The following is a 12,326-nucleotide window of genomic DNA, read 5'->3' on the forward strand; positions in this document are numbered from 1 at the left end:
GAAGGGAATAGCAACCCACTCAGTATTCTTGCCTGGGAAATTCCATGGACAAAGGAGCCTAGTGGGCTACATGACTGAGTGCCTAACACTTTCACACTTTTGCAAATTCATGGATGTGGGTTCCATCCCTGGTCAGTAAACTAAGATCCCACGTGGAGCAGCTACTGAGACCTCAGGCCACAACCAGAGAGTCTGTGCCCCGCAATGAAAGATACTGCATTATTCGAGGAAGATCTCGCATGCCACAACTAAGACCCAATGACATCAAATAAATAAAATGATCATAGATGTGTTAGGATACCAGATAAGGGCAATTCTTTTAATTTTCTTGTGTTTTCCAAACTCTTGACATCATATACTGTCATATACATCTATAATTTTCAAATACATTTTAAAAATATTTCAGCCCATTATTCACCTAGCTTCCAGCCCAAATTTAAAAAGTCTAATATATCTCCCCAAATTAATATTATCAAAACGAGAGAATTATGTTTAAAAAAAGTTCAGAATCTAGTAAAGAGATGTTTAGAGCTTTAGTGAGTTTATCACCTGCTCAAATGAAAAATAAAGTTACTTTCTAAGAATTACTCCAGTAAATATTAACACACTGAAAGCTACTTATGAAAAAAATGTAGCCTTAGCCTAGATTTTTTGAATTTGTAATGGAATCTTGAGAAACACCTGAATCCAAATAAGGTGACTAGAAACAAGTTGCACGTGTAGATAAAAAAGTTATAACTGAATTAACTTCCTGAAAATTGGACAAAGACTAGAATGGCAGAAATGTGTGCGTTGGTTAGTGGTTCAGACTTCAGCAATGCACTTACATCTTTTAAAGGAAAAATTATGAGCCTCAAATGTTAAGGGGCTTCCCTGGCATTCCCGTGGTTAAGACTCCTCACTTCCAATGCAGTGGACCTGTGTTTCACACCTGGTCAGGAAACTGAGATCCCACATGTCACATGGCTCAGCCAAAAAAAATAAATGCTGATCTATATTATTTTTATTATGATGTTACTTGAACACATAAAAACCAAAAAGTAGATATAAATGTCTTATTCTAAAAAAATAAAATAATTAAATGGCTTGATGTTATAGCCCCTCCTACAAGGATAAAGGGTTTCCCTGATGGCTCAGTAGTAAAGAATCCTCCTGACAAGCAGAAGACTTGGGTTTGATCTGTGGGTCAGGAAGATCCACTGGAGAAGGAAATGGCAACCCACTCCAGTATTCCTCCCTGGGAAATCCCATGGACTGAGGAGTCTGGCAGGCTACAGTCCGTGGAGTCACAAAGAGTTGGATGTGACTTAGTGACTAAAACCACCACAAAAACCACAAGCATAAAACCAAAGCAAGTTTGAGAATTAAATATAATTGTACCAGTAATACAAATATATTAAAAATGGTAAAATTCAAATGAACAGCATTCATTTAATATAATGTATGATGTTTTCTGAAAGGGAAATTCAAATTAAACCCACGAGGTTTCATTTCCTGCCCACTAGAATGGCTATCACTTAAAACAATGAAATGCCTACCCGGTTGGCAAGGAAGTGAAGCAACTGAAACATTCACACATTGTTGGAAAATGTAGGATGGTAAAACACTTTGGAAAATTTGGCAGCTACTCATAAAGCTAAATGTCATCTATCATATGACCCAGCAATTTCACGCCTAGATAGTTTCCAGCAGAGTAATGAAAATATATATTCACAAAATATATATGTTCACAAAATACATATGTGCAAACTTTTTATTCATACCATCTTTATTTTGAACAGCTAGAAATAGGAAACAATCCCTTTTTCACCAACAGGTGAATGCATAAGCCAAATATGGAATATTCATACAGCAGACTTGTACTCAGCAACAAAATACAAAAGAATACCAAAGCCTGATAGTGCAAAGCCATTTCCTGACTGTCACAAATGACTTTTTCTTTCTCACTGGGTGGTTACCAATGTGTCCACGCATTTGTCCAACAAATCAATGAATTTGCAAAACCCAATGCATGACAACCGCCTTACACGGTTGGTGGGAGTGTAAATTGGTGCAGAAAAACAGTATGGAGGTTCCTCAAAAAACTAAAAATAGAGTTATCGTATGACCCAGCAAGCCCACTCTGGGGCATATATCCTGACAAAACTATAATTCAGAAAAATACACATACCACTATCTTCATAGCAGCACTATTTACAATAGCCAACTCATATTCATTGACAGATGAATGGATAAAGATGTGATATATAAACACACACACACACACACTGGATTACTATGAAGCCATGAAAAAAGAACAAAATAATACCATTGGTAGCAAGCCACTCCATTACTCTTGCCAAGAAAATCACATGGACAGAGGAACCTGGTGGGCTGCAGTCCATGGGGTCGCTAAGAGTCGGACACGACTGAGCGACTTCACTTTCACTTTTCACTTTCACACATTGGAGAAGGAAATGGCAACCCACTCCAGTGTTCTTGCCTGGAGAATCCCAGGGATGGCGGAGCCTGGTCAGCTGCCGTCTATGGGGTCACACAGAGTCGGACACGACTGAAGCGACTTAGCAGCAGCAGCAGCAACATGAATAGATCTAGAGATTTTCATACTATGTGAAGTAAGTCAAAAAGAGAAAAACAAATACCATATTATATTACTTATATGTGCAATCTAAAAAATGATACAAATGAACTTATTTATGAAACAGACAGAGAACAGACTTGTGATTGTCAAGGGAGAGGGAGAAGAGGCAGGAATCACCTTGCTGTATTCCAGAAAGTAACACGACATTGTAAATCAACTATCAGTTCAGTTCAGTTCATTCGCTCAGTCGTGTCCGACTCTTTGCGACCCCATGAATCACAGCACGCCAGGCCTCCCTGCCCATCACCAACTCCCGGAGTTCACCCAAATTCATGTCCTTCGAGTCGGTGATGCCATCCAGCCTTCTCATTCTCTGTCGTCCCCTTCTCCTCCTGCCCCCAATCCCTCCCAGTATCAGAGTCTTTTCCAGTGAGTCAACTCGTCACATGAGGTGGTCAAAGTATTAACTATACTTCAATTTAAAATAATTTTTAAAAGTGCACACGTAAGCTTTTTGTGTGGTATTGCATGTAAAATTTACCTAAAATATGTATAACTATAAACATATAAACCTTAAGAAGAAACAATATTTCAGAGAATCTGAGTAGAACCAATGAATTGAATGTTTGTGTGACTGTCACTTGAAGACAAGCGACACTGACAGCATGGTTGACCAGTTGAACAGAAAACAGATCACAGAATTGAAAGCAGTTGGCATGCTGTGATTTATTGGGTCACAAAGAGCCAGACACGACTGAGCAACTGAACTGAACTCCACTGTTTGACAAAGATGGTGATGAACATCCAAAAATTGAAGACTGTAATGAGGTCTCTTGGGCAAAATTCCCTAGAAGCAAAGTTTCAGAATAAGTTAATGAAACAAATGGTGAGGAAAATAGTACAACTAACTTTCTGGATTTTTTGATAATGATGGCAAGAAAAATAAAAAACAGAGAGTAAAGAAGGAATCAGAGAAACATTCCTTGTGTTTAATAAGGATGACACTGTCTGTGATGGTTCAACAGAAGTGCATCACATTATAAAACACCTTCGAGGAAAATTAACACATGAAGAGTTTGATGAAATAGTCAGGGAAGCAAATATTGATAATAATAGTCAAGTAAACTCTGAAGATTTGTGTAAATGATGTCAGCAAAGTGAGACCATTGTACAAAATATGTTAAAATTCCTGTACAAAATTAATTTGCCTTTCTTTTCCCCTTTTTGCTGTCAAAAGAATATGCATGACTAGTGATTAGGGCTTACTCCTCTCACTTTTTCTCCCTTATCTGACTATTACTGTCCTGTACCTCATTTTTTAAAGTGCATCAAGTAGCAAGTTGCACATGGCTTACTAAATTACTGGCTCTCAAATATTGGGAGCTCAGTATCCCTTAACATTTGAAAATTTTATTGAAAATATCTAAGATTTTTTATTTAGGAATTATATATATTAAAAGCTTGCAGATGTCCTTGGTGGTCCTGTGGTTAAGACTCCGAGCTCCCAATGCAAGGCATGTGGGTTTGATCCCTTGTCAGGGAACTAAGATCCCATGTGCCACATGGTATAGCAAAAAAATAAAGTAAAATGAAAAGTAAAAAAGATTAAAATTTCCATATTAGAAATGAAAACAGAATTTTAAAATATTTACTTGTTCATTATGAAATAAAAACCATTACATATTGACATAAATGTTTTAAAAATAATTATATTTTCCCAAACCAAAAATAAATTAGTGAGAGAAGTGGACACATTTTACATTTTTTTCATATCTTTTTAATGTCTGGATTAATAAAAGACTACTGGGTTCTCATAGCAATATTTAATCTGTTGTGGTATGACACTTCATGTAATCTCTGGAATAAATAAATAAGAATAAACAGTTATCAAGTAAGAGAAGTAACAATAGCAAAAATAATGAAAGTCACTCAGTCATGTCTGACTCCTTGTGACCCCATGGACTGTAGCCCACCAGGCTCCTCTGTCCATGGAATTCTCCAGGCAAGAATACTGGAGTGGGTTGCCATTTCCTTCTCCAGGGGATCTTCCCAACCCAGGGATTGAACCCATGTCTCCTGCATTCTGGGTTCAATCCCTGGCTTGGGAAGATCTGCTGGAGAAAGGATAGGCTCCCCACTCCAATACTCTTAGGGCTTCCCTGGTGGCTCAGAGGGTAAAGCATCTGCCTGCAATGAGGGAGACCAGGGTTTCATCCCTGGGTCAGCAAGCCCTGGAGAAGGAAATACAACTCACTCCAGTACTCTTGCCTGGAAAATTCCACAGACGGAGGACCCTGATGGGTTATAGTCCATTGGGTCCCAAAGAGTTGAACACAACTGAGTGACCTCACTTTCTTTCTTTCTTTCCAGTATTCCTGGGCTTCCCTTGTGGCTCAGCTGGTAAACAATCTGCCTGGAATGTGGGAAACCTGGGTTCGATCCCTGGGTTGGGAAGATCCCCTGGAGAAGGGAATGGCTACCCACTCCAGTATTCTGGCCTGGAGAATTCCATAGACTGTATAGTCCATGGGGTTGCAAAGATTCTGATGTGACTGAGCAACTTTCATTTTCACTTTCTTTACCATCTGAGGCACCAGGGAAGCCCCAGCAAAGACAACTCCCAGTTCTGCTTCAATGGTAAAGACTAGCCTGAAGCTTTCTTGAGATGTTTTGCAGAATTTAAGGTCCCCAGGCACTCAACTACCAGATCAATTGAAACCTAAGAGATGATGATGTTGACATTTTCTGATCCTTGAAACTTCAGTCAACTAAAGCTTGGACTCTGGACAGCCCAGGCCCTTTCATGAATATGCATGTACTCTTAGCTTAAAATTTCCCCAATTTTGCTGTTTTGGGGAGACAGAATGCTTTGGGAAAGATCGTCTGTGTTCTCTTCACTTGCTGCAAGTAATAAAGGAAGGAAGCTTCTTCCACTCTTTGGCTTGATTATGACTTTTGGCTCGATACCTACCAAGAAGCAAATCCAGTTTTCAAGGAACAGCAGCAGCCCACTGTCTCTACGGGGCGCTGTGTCTGTGGCTGTCATTTCTCCCCCAGGAGATGCTGTATGGTCCAGCTTCTTCTTATATTTTATATCCCCCACCACTCTGGTCTTACAATATGGCAAGCTGCTGAGTCAGTGTTGATCTACTGCAGCTATGACGTCAGAATTCATCAGGGCGGTTTGTGTTTCAGAAAGCAAACAGGAGAAGGTAGACCCGGCCCATCACTGGCCAAATCAGCGGGTTGAAGACACTAGCTGTGAGTCGGCCTCTGTTCCCAGGGCTTTTTGAATAAAACAGATTCACTTCTCCCGAGGAATTCTCAAAGTACACCCCCGCCAATGGTGAATCTGAAACTATGTACCTCAGACTGGGACTTGAACCTCCTGGTAAGGACTCAAACCCAGCCAAAATCCATGGTTTTCTAACTGAGATCGCACAGCTGGTTTCAGCACCTAATGAATCTCAGGTTCTTGATGTCTCATCATGGAAAGAATTCAGTGAGAGACAAGTGATAGGTAAGAAGTGGATTTATAGAGAGAGAAACACACTCTGCAGAGTGTGGGTAGTCTCAGAAGGAGAGAGCAGCCTCAAAATACAGCAAGGTTAGTTTTTACTGGCTGGGTAATTTCACAGGCTAATGAGAGGGTTATTTCCACTATCTCAGGGAATGGGGTGGGGCTATCCAGGAATTGGCCCAGGGCCACGCCCACTTTTGAATCTTTGATGGTTCTCTGAACTGTGCTTGTGGGTGTGTCACTTAGCTAGGTGATGTGCTACAATGAGTGTATGATGAGGTTCGAGGTCTAGTAGAAGTTGACTGATCCACCATCTTGAACTTATTTGGTTCTAATCAGTTTTTGTTGTGTTCTAGGGTTATGTCATTCTTTAAAGTTTGTGCCCTGTCCCCTTCCCTCCTATTTCAGATCTATCTTTCTATAAGTCCTATCTTAAATCCTCTCCTTATATTCCTTCCCTCCTTAAATTACCTCTCACACATCTGCTGGGATAGCAACCCAGATCTCAGTGGGGCTGGCAGCCAGCTTCAATGATGAAAGGAGGCCCTAATGTGGGGACCAGTGGGAACTGTGATAAACTGAACATCATTCACATTCAAAGGTTCTTAAAACTGCTAGTCAAACCAAACATATGAACAGGAAGCCCACTTCAATCACCAGTAGCCAATGTGGGGTGTTTAATTTACATTTTATAGTACCAATACTCTTGCCTGGAAAATCCCATATATGGAGGAGCCTGGTAGGCTGCAGTCCATGGGATCGCTAAGAGTCGGACACGACTGAGCAACTTCACTTTCACGCATTGGAGAAGGACATGGCAACCCACTCCAGTGTTCTTGCCTGGAGAATCCCAGGGACGGGGGAGCCTGGTGGGCTGCCGTCTTTGGGGTCGCACAGAGTTGGACATGACTGAAGCGACTTAGCAGCAGCAGCAGTACCAATTGCTTAGTATTAATTACAGGGCCCTTCAGATCCAGCCACTCCCACCAATTGTTACAGGGAAGAACTGACTCCATGTTGGATCTGTTTCTTTTACCTGAACCTTTGCTTCCCATTGCTTTTGTTCACTAAAAGGTTAGAGAGTCCAAGCTCACCCTGCTCGCCTGTCCACCTGCGGATGGCTACAGGAAGGAAGAAATCAACACATCCCCTTCCCAAGGCTAGTTGTTCCAGGAGATATTTGTAAGATTAATGGCCTTTTTTACTTTTCCTCCTCACCTCCCTGCTCTCTGTTCTATGAAAGAACCTGGCATCCAGACCTTGATAAGATGGTTATTTTGAGATGGTAGTCTGCTGTCTTCTTGGTCAGCCAGCTTTCCTAATCAAGTCATATTCTTCGCTTCAACACTTTGTCTCTCAGTTAACTGGCCTGTCATGTGGTGAGCAGAATAAGCGTGGACTTGGTAACACCATATCCCTACACTCTGATTACAAGACATACTTTCACATACTCTGCCTGTCACCTTTGCTTATTCATTCTGTTTGTCCCCCCAACATTTACTGAGCCCCTAATATGAATCAGGCACTATAATAGATCCTGGGGTAAAAAGGGTGAACAGAGTTTCTGTTCTCATGGAGCTTAGAGTGTATGTCAATGAAAAATTAATTAGTCCTAGAGGTGCTAGTGGTAAAGACTGTCTGCTAATGCAGGAGATGCAAGAGAGGTGGGTTTGATCACTGGGTTGGGAAGATTCCCTGGAGGAGGAAATGGTACCCTACTCCAGTATTCTTGCCTAGAAAATTCCCTGGGCAGAAAAGCCTGGCAGGCTACAGTCCATGGGGCTGCAAAGGGCAGACACAACTGAGTAACTGAACACATACAAACATCTATGGAAGAAATGAATTTTTATCCAAGTCATATTGAGGATTAAAACCCAGGAACGGCCTCTCAGAAAACTTAGAACTGTTCTGCCCATTAAAAGTCAAAGCCCAATTAAATAAGTTTTTTGGGGGACAGAGGGCTATACATTAAATGATGTACTATTAATAGTTTACAGAATCCTGATCTGATCCTGATGGGTCATCATAACGCCTTACAAAATCAGGAAAGAATGTCGTATTTTAAGGAGCTGCTGTGTTGGTGTTGGGAGAACGCTGCTCTTTATGGCTAAGCAGCTATGTCTGCCTAAGGGACGGTTTGGTCAATACATAGTGCAGATACACAAGGCATAGTAGAGGGCAGAGAGAAGGCAGGGGAAAGTTTGTATGTTTAAATTTTTCCTTTCTTGCCGTAAAGTATGAATTTCACGTCACAGCCGTGAGGAGACATATTAACAGTTACCAAATTGTGATAAGTATAATGAGAGAAGTACAGGGTTTGCTTGAATCATACACAAGAGGCACCTAGCCGGATCAGAGAGAGATGGGTTTGGGAAGGCTTCTCAGAGGAGTAGATATCTTAGCTGAGGTTAAGGATGAGCTCAGGAGCAAAGATGAGAGTGAAAGGGTGAGGGTGATGTTAGGGAGAGGGTTTCCTGGAAGAGGAAACAGTACTTATAAAGGTCCCCAAAGAAACTGACATTCCATGTGCCTGGAGAGAAAGGATGCAGGGAAAGGTGTCACAAGATGAAACTGGAAAGGTGAGGAGAGGTGGGATCTTTCTAGACCTTGTGGACAAATGAGTCAGACGCTAACCTAAGGGCAATGGGCAGCCAACAACAGTTGTCTTTTTGAAGTTATTTATTTATCTGGCTCCACCGGGTCTGAGTCGCTGCACGTGGGATCTTCATTCTAACTTGGATCATGGATCTTCAGTTGCGGCATGTGGAATCTTTTTGAGTTGTAGCATGTGGAATCTTTAGATGTAGCACGTGAACCCTTAAGTTGCAGCATGTGGGATCTAGTCCCTGATCAGGGATCATATCTGGGCCCCTTGCATTGGGAACTTGGAGTCTTAGCCACTGGACCACCAGGGATGTCCCAACAGTTTTTAATCAAGGGCTCAAATTTGTCTTTTAGAAGAATTCCTCTGGAGGAAAAAAAAATAAAAGGCTTCCTCTGGCCTCATTGTGAAGAACAGACTGAAGTGAGCAAGGGGTGGATGCAAAGAGGATACGTAGAGGGCCCTCACAGGAAACCAGCCAGAGATGATGATGGCCTGGCATGCAAGTGGCAGTGGGGCGGAGAGCGCGGATCAGACGTGAGAGAGAACTGATGCCACTCAGAGATTTAGTGACGCGGGGAGAAAGACAAGAGGAGGTGCTAATGATGACGAACTTAAGAGTGCCCTGAGCCCCTCTTCATCTTCGTGGACATGCAGGCACCTTCTTACCCACTGTTCTCACACTCTGTCCCACTATGGTTTAGCACACCACACTGTATAATGGTGAGAGGCTGGGTGTCTTTCATCCTTGTTATGTTGGTCCGGGACCCTGTATCACTCAGGGTCAAATTAGGAGACGGAAGCCACACAGCAGTTGGAACAGCTAAATTTTAATATATAGACTTATCAACTATAACAGGGGATTTCAGTAAAGAGAGATTGGCTACTAGCCAAAAAATAAAGCGAGCTCTAAAGAATATAGGATCTGCATATATAAGGTGTATCCATCACCTCCCTAAGCTGAGGGAGAGCACCAGGGCTGAGGTCCAGCTTGTTGGAGACTTACACAGCCGTGGGTAATTGGGTGGCACAGAAGTCACTTAGCGCTGCACCAATGGTGAAACCAAGTGTGGTCCTGTGGGTCTCCCGGGCACAGAGGCCCTTTAGTCCCATTTCCATTGTCAGTGAATTCCAGGTTCTTTCTTCATCTCAAAAGAATTCAGAGATGAAGCACAGAGGTTAAGAAGTAGGTGAATGCGTGAGTGAAAGTCACTCAGTTGTGTCTGACTCTTTGCAACCCTATGGACTGTAGAGTCCATGGAATTCTCCAGGCCAGAATACTGAAGAGGGTAGCCTTTCCCTTCTCCAGGGGATCTTCCCAATCCAGGGATCGAACCCAGGTCTCCCGGATTGCAGCCGGATTCTTAACCAGCTAAGCCACAACTCTTTAATATTTATTTATGTATTTGGCTATGCCTGGTCTTCACTGCAGTGTGCAGGTTCTTTAGCTGTGGCATGTGGGATTTAGTTCCCTCACCAGGGATTGAACCCTGGGCCCCTGCATTGGGTGCTTGGAGTCTTAGCCACTGGACCACCAAGGAAGTCCCCAAGTCCAGTCTTTAAACAAGTAAGTCATTCTTCTTTGTTATTCTGAGTAGATTAAAGTTAGCTTTTCCATCTTCCCACAGACAACTTGGGCAACATTTCTAGACTTGTCTAGAAAGTAAAGCAAAAGTTTATTTAAGCAAGGATACATTCTCAAAGGGAGAGTGGGCAGGCGGGTGAGGAGCTGCCAACCTGGGTTTCTTGGGCAAGGTGGTTTTGAGGAGGGTAAGAATGAAGGGGCTGAATATTCCCTGGGGAATGAAGAGTTTGGGCATTGACCTTCCTGATTTTTTCATGCCAGCTCCATTTTACTGAGGGAAGGAGGGATTTTGTCCCTATTTAGCTTAGAGTAGAAATGTCAGGGTATACATGCCTGATGACTATTCTTATCTGTCAGGCTAATCTTAACATAATGACAGCACAATGAGCAAAAGGTTACATTTGGACGCAGGGGCTTCCTGCCTTTCCTCACCTTTCTTGGTCGCCTACTCAGTCCCTTATCACCCAATTTCCTGTCGGTCTGAAGGTGCCTGCTTTCCTTATCTGCCCATGGACTCCCGCTGTTTACAAGATGCATGACTTTTCTGTTACTTGGCTCCTGGCCCCGTTTCTCTGCTCCTACCTAACTAAGCTGCATGCTGCAACATTTCTTGTGAGACTCCAGTCTCCATGACCTTCCCTGAGTTCCAAAGGGCAGAATCAAGGGAGTTGCTAATCAAGGGAGGAGCCATCAAGAAACCACTTGATTAAAGAGATCAGAGCAGCTCATCAAGATGAGATCACCTGAGAAAAGGTGCACACACCCTAATCTTGTCAGAGACCCACCTTGGAGTCCCTGTTATAAAACCCTTCATCCAATCCTCCTGGGTTGGCAGTCGAGGGGGAAAGGCAGCTGCGCCACCGCCACCGCCACCGCCGCAATGGAGGTGTTCCTCATGATCCGGCGTGGCAAGACCACCATCTTCACTGAGGCCAAGGAGTCCAGCACGGTGTTCTATTTGAAGCGCGTCATCCAGGGTATCCTCAAGCGGCCGCCGGATGAGCAGCGGCTGTACAAGGATGACCAGCTTCTGGACGACAGCAAGACATTGGGCGAGTGTGGTTTCACCAGCCAAACGGCACTGCCTCAGGCCCCAGTGACTGTGGGGCTAGCCTTCAGGGAAGATGAGGCATTTGAAGACGTGTGCATCGAGCCCTTCTCCAGCCCACCCGAGCTGCCAGATGTAATGAAGCCACCGGACTCAGGAAGCAGAGCCAATGGACAAGCCGTGCAGTAAGACCCCCGCCTCAACTGCCCCACTCCCCCACTAAAAGAGATTTGGGTGTCTCAAAAAGAAATTCTCCTGGGTTGGGACACATAGTTTTTCAAGGCAGAAGCCCTTTGCCTGGCAAACTAATAAAGTTCTTCTTGTCTATTTCACCCAAAACTGAGATTCTCTTTGGCACTGGTGTACAGAGAAGCTGAACTTTCGGTAACAGTGGTAGTTGCTGGAAATTTGCCCTCCAGAATGTGTCAAGAACCTACCATCTAGGGCTTTCCTGGTGGTCTAGTGGTTAAGAATCTGCCTTGCAATGCAGAGGACAAGGGTTGCATCTCTTGTCCAGGAAGATCCCACGTGCCTTGTGGCAACTAAGCCCGTGTGCCACAACTACTTAAATCTGCACACCTAGAGTTCACGTTCTATAACAAGAGAAGCCACTGAAATGAGAAGCACATGCAATGCAATGAAGAGCAGCCCCTGCTTGCAGCAACTAGAGAAAGCCTGAGTGCTGCAATGAAGACCCAGCACAGCCAAAATATAAATTAAAGAAACAAACAGAAAACAAACCTACCATCTAGAGTGTGAAGAAAAGTCATTCATGGAGAGGAATCTCAATGGAGGCATCCTGAGACAAAGCCATCCAAGGTGGGGAGAATTCGGGGAAAACCACAGCTGCTGGGTGGTGTTGGCCCCTGTCATGGCAGGAATGGGGCTCTGGAGGAGCTACATGAGTTGGGACCATGGTGCTGGAGAAGCCATCTGCACTGCAAGAGCTGAGCGCGAAGGAACCCATGCACACTGCAGGAGCCCGCTACA

General features: G+C 43.4%; 1 pseudogene; it reads left to right on the forward strand.

Moving 5' to 3' along the window:
• Positions 1–10,650: 10,650 nt before the first annotated feature.
• LOC129545128 (elongin-B pseudogene) lies at positions 10,651–11,595 on the forward strand (annotated as a pseudogene).
• The last annotated feature ends 731 nt before the right edge of the window (positions 11,596–12,326 follow it).

This window comes from Moschus berezovskii, chromosome 27 (assembly GCF_049115385.1).
Source record: "Moschus berezovskii isolate FMDL1 chromosome 27, NW_MosBer_1.0, whole genome shotgun sequence".
In the NCBI taxonomy this organism is placed as follows: Eukaryota; Metazoa; Chordata; class Mammalia; order Artiodactyla; family Moschidae; genus Moschus; species Moschus berezovskii.